At 42.2% G+C, this 8,950-nt stretch overlaps 1 protein-coding gene across 1 annotated transcript in view; it reads left to right on the top strand.

Annotated features, from left to right (window-relative positions):
- The window catches only part of LOC133751110 (autism susceptibility gene 2 protein-like), a 737,772-nt gene that overhangs the window by 501,247 nt on the left and 227,575 nt on the right, over positions 1 to 8,950 (top strand). The window lies entirely within an intron of this gene.

Here is an 8,950-nt window from a genome sequence, read left to right as displayed (position 1 = left end):
CCAAGCCCTAGACTACCTTCACTCAGATCCTTTCCAAGTTGGAGTGCTTAGTGCTGGTCTTTGTTTTAACCCAGAATTGTAATCCGTACAGACCTAAAGGTACACTGGTAGGTGAGACAGCTCCCAGTATGGATGGGGAAGATCTTTTTTAATAGTCACGGCATGGCAGAAGGCTCCTTTTAAAATTGTGCCTTGGAGCCTAGAAATCTAATGTGTGCCACCTTAGACTTCAAAAACCATGTGAACTTTAACTGGTGTCATGAGTTACTTTCTCCTGTATTCCTGTCTCCCCAGGTAGTAGATATTACTGGGTGCTTGAGTTTCATGTCTTTCTCTTCTAAGATTTAACCTGGGGATTATTTTATATGCGTATATTAACCCAGAGTTCATTAGCTGTTGAATGAATATATGAATGACCAAGCAATTCAATGAATGAATGAATGAACAGAGGTGTGAATTTTGGTGGGGTGCTTTTCTCTATGTTTTTGTGCAAAGAGACCTAACAGCATTTGAACAAATCGCTCTTGGAAATTCATTTTTCTTACCAGCTTCTCCAGCATTCCTACAACCCCAGCGTTCACCTAGATACATTTTGGTGTTGCATTACTCTTCTCTTTATGATTCTCTGTGTCCCCTTCTACCTTGATATTGAGGCAATTAAATGGCCAAACCAGTACATTGTTAATATGGAACGAAGGTGTAATTTCTCTTTTATTTATCAAAACCCAAGGAATAAAATTAAAACTTTGTCAGCCAGCTCTTTTTCTGAATTGTATTTTGATTAAGAAGAAATTAAACTCTGTAAGATTAGTTGAGTGTTGGTATTAATGCTACTGACAGATCTTTGCATCCTGCAGGGATATTTGTTGCTATAATAATAGGAAATAAAGCAGTACAGATAATTTTGCCATATAAAAATTTTGTAAAATAATGGCTCAAAATCACATGTGCAATACCTTATAACATTTTAGTTTTTATTATATATTGAAAGATTATAATTGTGTAAATTTATGGAGTTCAAAATGGTGTTATGATTTATGAATACAACGTGAAATAATTGAATCAAAGTAGTACAGGTATCCGTCACCTCAAATACTTGACACTTTTTGTTGTGAAAACATTGGGATTTACTCTTAGCAATTTTGAGATGTACAGTACTGTATTATTAACTATATTCATTGTACAGTGTAATACAAATGAAAAAAGAAAGAATACCATATTCCTCCTGAGATTTTGTACCCTATGACCAGCATTCCCTTTTCTCTTGCCCCATAGCCTCTCTAACCACCATTCTGCTTTCAGCTTCTATGTATTGATTGTTTGAGATTCCACATGTAAGTGAGCACATGTGTTCTTTGTCTTTCTATGTCTGGCTTATTTCACTTACTATAACGTTCTCCAGTTCCATCTATTTTGTTGTAAATGACAGAACTTTCTTCTTTTAAAAGGATGCATAGTATTCCATTGTGTGTATATACTGTATTTTCTTTATCCCTTTTTTCTGATGGACACTTAGGTTGATTCTGTAACTCAGATAATGGAAGTGCAGACATCTCTTTGACAGACTTATTTAAAAACGTTTGAGTGCATACCCAGGGGTGGTATTGCTAGATCATACAATAATTCTGTCTTTATTTTTATTTTTTGTGGAACCCCCATGCAGTTTTCCAAAATGGCCATACTGGGGCCAGCATTGTGGTGCAGCAGGTTAAGCAGCCATCTGTGACACTGGCATCCCATATAGGCTGCTCACTTCTGATTCAGCTTCCTGCTAATGTGCTTGGGAAGGCAGTGGAGGCTAGTTCAAGTATTTGGACCCCTGCCACTCTGTGAGTGACTAGGGTGGAGTTCCTTGGCTCCTGGCTTCAGCCTGGCCCAGACCTGGCCGTTGTGGCCATTTGGGGCAAACCAGCTGTTGAAAGATTTCTCTCCACTGCTCCCTCTCTCTCTCTCAACCTTTCAAATAAATAAATAAATCTTTTTTGAAAAATTACTATACTGATATGCTTTCTTACCAACACTATAAAACGTTCCCTTTTCTCAATATGTTTTTGTTTTTTGATAAAAGCCTTTCTGACAGGTGTGATGTGATGGCTCATTGTGGCTTTAATTTGCTTTTCCCTAATGATTACTCATGTTTTTCCTATATTTTTAAAATTTATCTGTTTCGTATATCTGTTTGCCATTTGTGTATCTTCTTGTAAGAAATGTCTCTTTCAGTTCCTTTACCTATATTTTTCACTATTTTAAAATTCATTTTAAAAATTTATTTGAAAGGCAGAGAAAGAAAGAGACATACAAGGCAAGAGAGTTCCCATCTAGTGATTAATTCTCCAAATGCCTGCAGTGGGCTGAGCTGGCCTGGGCCAAAGCCAGGAGCAAGGAACACAACTCAGGCCTCCCGTGTGGGTGGCAGGAACTCAGTTATTTGCACCATCACCACTGCCTCCCAGGATCTGTGTTAGCCAGAGCCAGAGCCAGAGCGAAAAACTCATTCACTCTGATATAATACATGTGAGTCTTAACTGCTAGGCTAAATGCCTGCCCCCTTTTCTCATTTCTAATTGACGTTTTGTTGTCTTACTGTTGAAGCACAGTTTGTACTTTATGTTTTTAAAGATTTATTTAGGGGTGGTGCTGTGGTGTAGTAGGCTAAGCCTCTGCCTTGTGGTGCCAGCGTCCCTTATGTGTGCCGGTTCATGTCCCACCTGCCCCTCTTCCAATCCAGCTGTTTGCTTATGGCCTGGGAAAGCAGTGGAGAATGGCCCAAGTGCTTAGGCCCCTGGACCCGTGTGGGAGACCCAGAGGAGCTCCTGGCTTCTGGCTTTGGATCAGCTCAGCTCTGGCCATTGCAGTCATTTGGGGGAGTGAACCAGGTGATGGAAGACCTTTCTTTCTGTCTCTCCCTCTCTTTGTAACTCTACATCTGAAAGTCACAGAGAGAGAAGAAAGAGAGACAGTGAGAGATCTTCTATCTGCTGGTTCCCTCCTCAGATGACCACAGTGGCCACAGTTGGGCCAGGCCAAAGTCAGGAGCCAAGAGCTTCTTCCAGGTCTCCCACGTGAGTAGGTAGCAGGGGCCCAGGCATTTTGGCCATCTTCTGCTGCTTTTCCTAGGCCATTGGCAGGGAGCTGGACGGGAAGTGGATCAGCCAGGGCACGAACCCACACCCCCATATGGGTTGCCAGCATTGCAAGTGATGGCTTTACCTGCTGTACTACAACACCAGCTCCCACAGTTGTTCTCAACAGTGATCAATCATAAACTATAGAATTGTCGCTTACAAAGTTGTGTTTAAAATAGGTCATTTTAAACCATTTCTAATTTATTTTGGAGATGAATGAATGATCCTTTTATTCCTGTCTAAAAGAGTCTTTATTTTCATTATTCTCAAAGGAAGACTAATATTTACATTGAGGTTATCTTTAGTGGAGGGAATGAATGAAAGCTGAATGTCTCTTGACAGTTTGTAACAATCACCTTTGCGACCCAAAGTCTCATTAAAAAAAATTTCATATTTGTAATCCAGTAGATAATTTTAATAATTTTAAAATTTCTCCATTTTTTAAAATAAAACTTTAATGTACTACGGTTTTTCCAACTCCTTTCTCCCACCCACTCATTTACATATTTGCTTAGTATTTTAGAGTGTGGTAATTTCCATGTCAATACACAATCATGAGGCTTGTTAGCTTATGTGGTGGTGTCAGATTTGATATACATCTTCCCTATTTAGGCACTTAATGATAATCAGTCTACATTTCTTCCAGAAGTTCTTGGTGGTGTAATAGGGAAGAAAGGTACAGTTAGAGTAACTTGCAATTCGTTTCCAATAGCTACCTTTTAACCAAAGCAGAATCATCATCAAAACAAGAATTGCTCATGAAACTTGGGGCATTTAACTGCTTTCCATCAAATTAGTTCAGTTTACTGACAGCAATGCTCAGTTTGGAATGAGGGTGGGAATTAAATATTGAGGAATGCAGTATACATAGTAAAGAAATGTAATTAAAAGTAACAAGGAGGTACTGTTTTTTTCACTTATGAAGTTAATAAGGATTTGTAGAAACGAAACTACTGACTTGGAGAATATAACCAAACAGTCACTTAAACACACCACTGGAAAGTTTTTGTGTAATGTTTTTCAGGATTCATCAAGATTGTTACTGCCTTTGGGGCAGGCATTGGGCATGGTGGTTAAGATGCCACTTGGGGCCGGCGCCGTGGCTCAACAGGCTAATTCTCTGCCTTGTGGTGCCGGCACACTGGGTTCTAGTCCCGGTCGGGGCGCCGGATTCTGTCCTTGTTGCCCCTCTTCCAGGCCAGCTCTCTGCTGTGGCCCGGGAAGGCAGTGGAGGATGGCCCAAGTCCTTGGGCCCTGCACCCGCATGGGAGACCAGGAGAAGCACCTGGCTCCTGGCTTCGCATCAGCGCGGTGCGCTGACCGCGGCGGCCATTGGAGGGTTAACCAACGGCAAAAGGAAGACCTTTCTCTCTGTCTCTCTCTCACTGTCCACTCTGCCTGTCAAAAAAGTAAAAATTAAAAATAAAATTAAAAAAAAAAATGCCACTTGGGACATCTACATCGCATATAGGGGTGCCTGGATTTGAGTCCTGGCTCTGCTTCTGATTCCAGTTTCTTGCTGATACACATCCTAGGAGGCAGGTGATGGCTCAAGTATGTGGCACCCTGCCACTCACATTGAATACCTGGATGAGTTCCTAGCTTGAGCCTGGCCCAGCGCTAGCTATTATAGGCATTTGGGGAGTGAACCAGTGAATGGAAGATCTTTCTCTTTATGTCTCTGTCTCTGTCTCTCTCTTAGCTAACTTTTTGCCTTTCAAATAAATTTTTCTAAAAAGTTAGCACCTTTTGATTCATTAATTCATTGTCTAAGATATTATTCTAAGAAAAACTGCATGTAACTTATGTACTCTGTATTATGCCAAAGCATGGTTAATTTCCGTCATTTTTGCAGTTTGGAACACTATGCAGACATTAAATAATACTTTCAAAGAATGTTTAATACATGGGAAATATGTATGTTAATTATATTAAAAGTATGTATATACAGTAGGATTTGAATTATAGAAAAAAAAGTAAGAAATGCATAAATCAGTGAAACAAAGTATATCCAGATATTTATAGAAATGATCTTCAATTGGCAGAACACAAGTAGATTTGTTTTCTGCCACCTGTATGTATTGCATTTGAGAATCAGAAGAATTTTGTTTCTGATAACGCTGTATACCACATTGTATTCCTTCTGACACCTTAGAGCCATAGTGGCAGGGACTTGTTAGGACATAGCCCTAGATCTTCAGATCGGAATTGACCGTGTTTGCTTAGTAATGAGTGTAACTTAACAAAAGAAAAGCAGCCATATCAACTAGGTGATTAATGCAGCCACTTCAGCTTCCTATCAGATCTTTGGCTGACAGGCTTTCTTACCAAAGCACAGGTACTTAACTAACCACAGAGAAGTGCTCACACATGTCAGAAAGAAATCCAAGCAATCACTTGTCTTGCCTTGGGCGTCTGCACTTTTTGGAGGAGTAGAATTCTCCATCTGAGACCTCTCAGTAAGGAGTGGTAATCCAGAGGATTGATGCAGTCTTCTTGCACTAGAGATTTCTTTTCTCCACTCAGACATTTGACTGTCACTGGCATGTTAATGCTTCTGTAGATTTTTCCAAAGCACTCGGAGACCAGGTGAAGTCACTTCACCCTTTTAAGTATGTGGACAACTGATCCCAAGGCCTGGCAAGGCTTCCAAGTGATTGGCAGAGTGTTGGAGCCTGGGAGTTGGCAAGAATTAACCTTCGGAGAGGCAGAACTTACTTCTGTAAGGAGTGCAGGAGTACATACTTGGAATTAAGCTTGCTCTGCGTCTGTGTGGACAGAGCCAGGCCTCCACACTTTGTGGCATGTGAGTCAGATAAGTTTTACTTTAGAATCACTGTCAAGGCAAGACACTGAGTCTTAGGATGAGTCTAGACACCGATGCATTCACACATTCCTTTGTTGATCACTTGTTCTTTTAGGACCACAGCTTCATTCATTCCTAGCTGTGTAATGAAGGATCAGTTAGGTCAGATTTTTCCTTTGTAATTAATCCTATTTGCCCATGCTTCAGTGTTACCAATAAACCTCTATCAGTAGTCCTGTCCTGCATTTGGCTTCTTCATCCATGTTGTACAAAGTCTATCAGCTGTCATTGTTTATCACAGATTAGCCTCTTCCTATGATTAAATCCCCTCCTATAAATGGGAGTTAATAATCTTGGATCAAATGCACAACTTAAATTTTTTGTTTATTTATTTATTTTTTAATAGGCAGAGTGGACAGTGAGAGAGAGAGAGAGACAGAGAGAAAGGTCTTCCTTTTCCGTTGGTTCACCCCTCAATGGCCGCTGCGGCTGGTGTGCTGTGGCCGGTGCACTGCGCTGATCTGAAGCCAGGAGCCAGGTGCCTCTCCCAGTCTCCCATGTGGGTGCAGGGCCCAAGCACTTGGGCCATCCTCCACTGCACTCCCGGGCCACAGCAGAGAGCTGGACAGGAAGATGAGCAACTGGGACAGAATCCAGCGCCCCGACCAGGACTAGAACCCGGTGTGCTGGCACCGCAGGCGGAGGATTAGCCCAGTGAGCCGCGGCGCCGGCCATAACTTAAATTTTTTTAAAAAAATTTGTTTTATTTCATTTGAAAGACAGAAAAGAGCTAGAGGAAGGGAGAGAGACAGACACAGAGAGAGAGCTTCCATCCATTGGTTCACTCTCCAAATGCCCACAACAGCCAAGACTGGACCAGACTGAAACCAAGAGGCCAGAATTCAATCCAGGTCTCCCAGATGGATGGCGGGTACTGCACTACTTGAACCATCAATTGCTACCTGCCAGTGTGTACATTAGCAGGAAACTGAGTCTGAAGTAGAGAAGCTGGGACTCCTGAAACAGGCACGCCCAATATGAAATGAGGGGCTAGCATCCAGCATCTTACTGCTGTGCCAAATGCCTATACCCTTTTTCAACTTCTTTTTAAAAGTTTTTTGTTTGTTTGAGAGGCAAAAAGAATCAAATGGAGTGAAAGAGATCCCTTCTTCTGGTCACACCTCAAATGCCTTCTGAGGTCAGGGCTGGAGCAACCTGAAGCTGAGAGCCTGGAGTTCAGCGAAGGTCTGGCTCATTGGGTGGCAGGAACCAGATTATTGCAGTCATCCCTGCTGCCTCCTAGCGTGTGTGATGACAGAAATTGAATTGGAGGGAAGCCCAGGTACTCAGATCTAAGATATGGACATCTTTTTTTCTTTTTTTAAAGATTTATTTATTTATTTGTTTATTTGAAAGGGTATGTGTGTGTCTGTGTGAGAGATAGACAGAGAGAGATAGGGAGAGATAGAGAGACAGAGAGAGATAGGGAGAGATAGAGAGACGTTTCCCTTCTGCTGGGTCACTCCCCAAATGGCTACAATGGCTGGAGCTGGACCAATCCGAAGCCAGGAGCCAGGGGCCTCATCTGGGTCTTCCACTTGGGTGCAGGGGCCCAAGCACTTGGGCCAACTTTTGTTGTTTTCCCAGGTGCATCAGCAGGGAGCTGGATTGGAAGTGGAGCAGTCAGGACTGGGTTGCCGGAGCCACAGGTGGTGGCTTTATCCTCTATGCCACAGTGCCAGCCCTGGATCTGGCCATCTTAACTAGCATCCTAATTGCTAGGCTAAACATCTGTTTCTCTTCCCCATACAATGTGTTTTTTTCTTGGAAAGAGTCCTCTGTCAACTTCTTTTCAAACCCATATTTTTTTAATGGTCCAGAGATACCTTATTAGTTACTTTATTTTATCCTGTTTCAAATTTTCATGCATGAACTCAGGATATAAAATATTAAATATGCTCTTTCAGCTACCATACATCATTGGGGACTATCCTGTTATAATAGGAAAACATTTGATATGGCTTTTGAAATGTAGATCATTTTTGTAATTATTACAGGGAATAAAAATGCAGAATAAAGATTAAGTACAGCTAGAAATTAAATGAGAGCAGGTAATGTGACCAGGAATATAAATCATAAACCTTTTTATGTTCCATTCCTTTCCTCCAAGCAGAGTAAATACCAAACTGTTATGTCTATAGGAGCACCTGATCCTAGATGCCTTGGTTTTCAGCAGCAACGTCAGTAAGGCCTCGTCATTGTTACCTTCCTGCAGGCGAGTGTGCCCAGAGGGGAGAGGATGAAGAGACTGGGTTACCTGTGCAGCCAGCCTGGTGGTCCTCTGGAGATACTACATGTGTGCCAGGGGAATATGTGTTTATTTCAGTTTCAATATTAATTATTAAAATGGGACAGTAATTCACCAGGTGAATTCACCGTAGAAAGCCTTAGCACTTCAGAACGTGAAGTCTTCCCCCAAAGTTTATTTGAATAGTAGGGGGATTGCTTAAAAACAGTGCTTCTCTGGGGCAGATGAAAGGATTCTTATGACCTGTCTGAGATTTGTCTATGATAAATCCACTCTCTTGGTTAAGGGGTCAGTTGACTTTGACCTTCCCGGCAGCTGTTCAGAAGCTGCTGTCTGAGGGTTCTGATACCATGTGGGAATCTGGCTGAAGGTCTCTGAGCACCTCACTTTGGATCTCTCGTTTCTCTGTAGGTTTGGAGGGAAGGAGAGGATCTTGAGTGTGGCAGTCTCCTGGAGAAAGGAGATGGCCGACACCTGGTGTGGGGTCCCTGGAGACAGCATAGCTCTCACCCAAATGCATCTCTCTGGGCTCTTATCCCTGGGAACAGTGATCGATCTTGATTGTATCCAATGCTAACTGCTCCCTACAGCGTGAGGAACTCCTGCCTCTCCCCTCTCCCCTCTCCCACCACCACAGATGTCACAGGGAAAGTGCCTATCATCAACACAGTAGTGGGGGAAAATGGCTTCTCATTTCAGCAGGTGACTTGG

Source organism: Lepus europaeus, chromosome 21 (genome assembly GCF_033115175.1).
Source record: "Lepus europaeus isolate LE1 chromosome 21, mLepTim1.pri, whole genome shotgun sequence".
NCBI classification, from domain to species: domain Eukaryota; kingdom Metazoa; phylum Chordata; class Mammalia; order Lagomorpha; family Leporidae; genus Lepus; species Lepus europaeus.
This window is presented reverse-complemented; position numbering and strand designations above follow the sequence as displayed.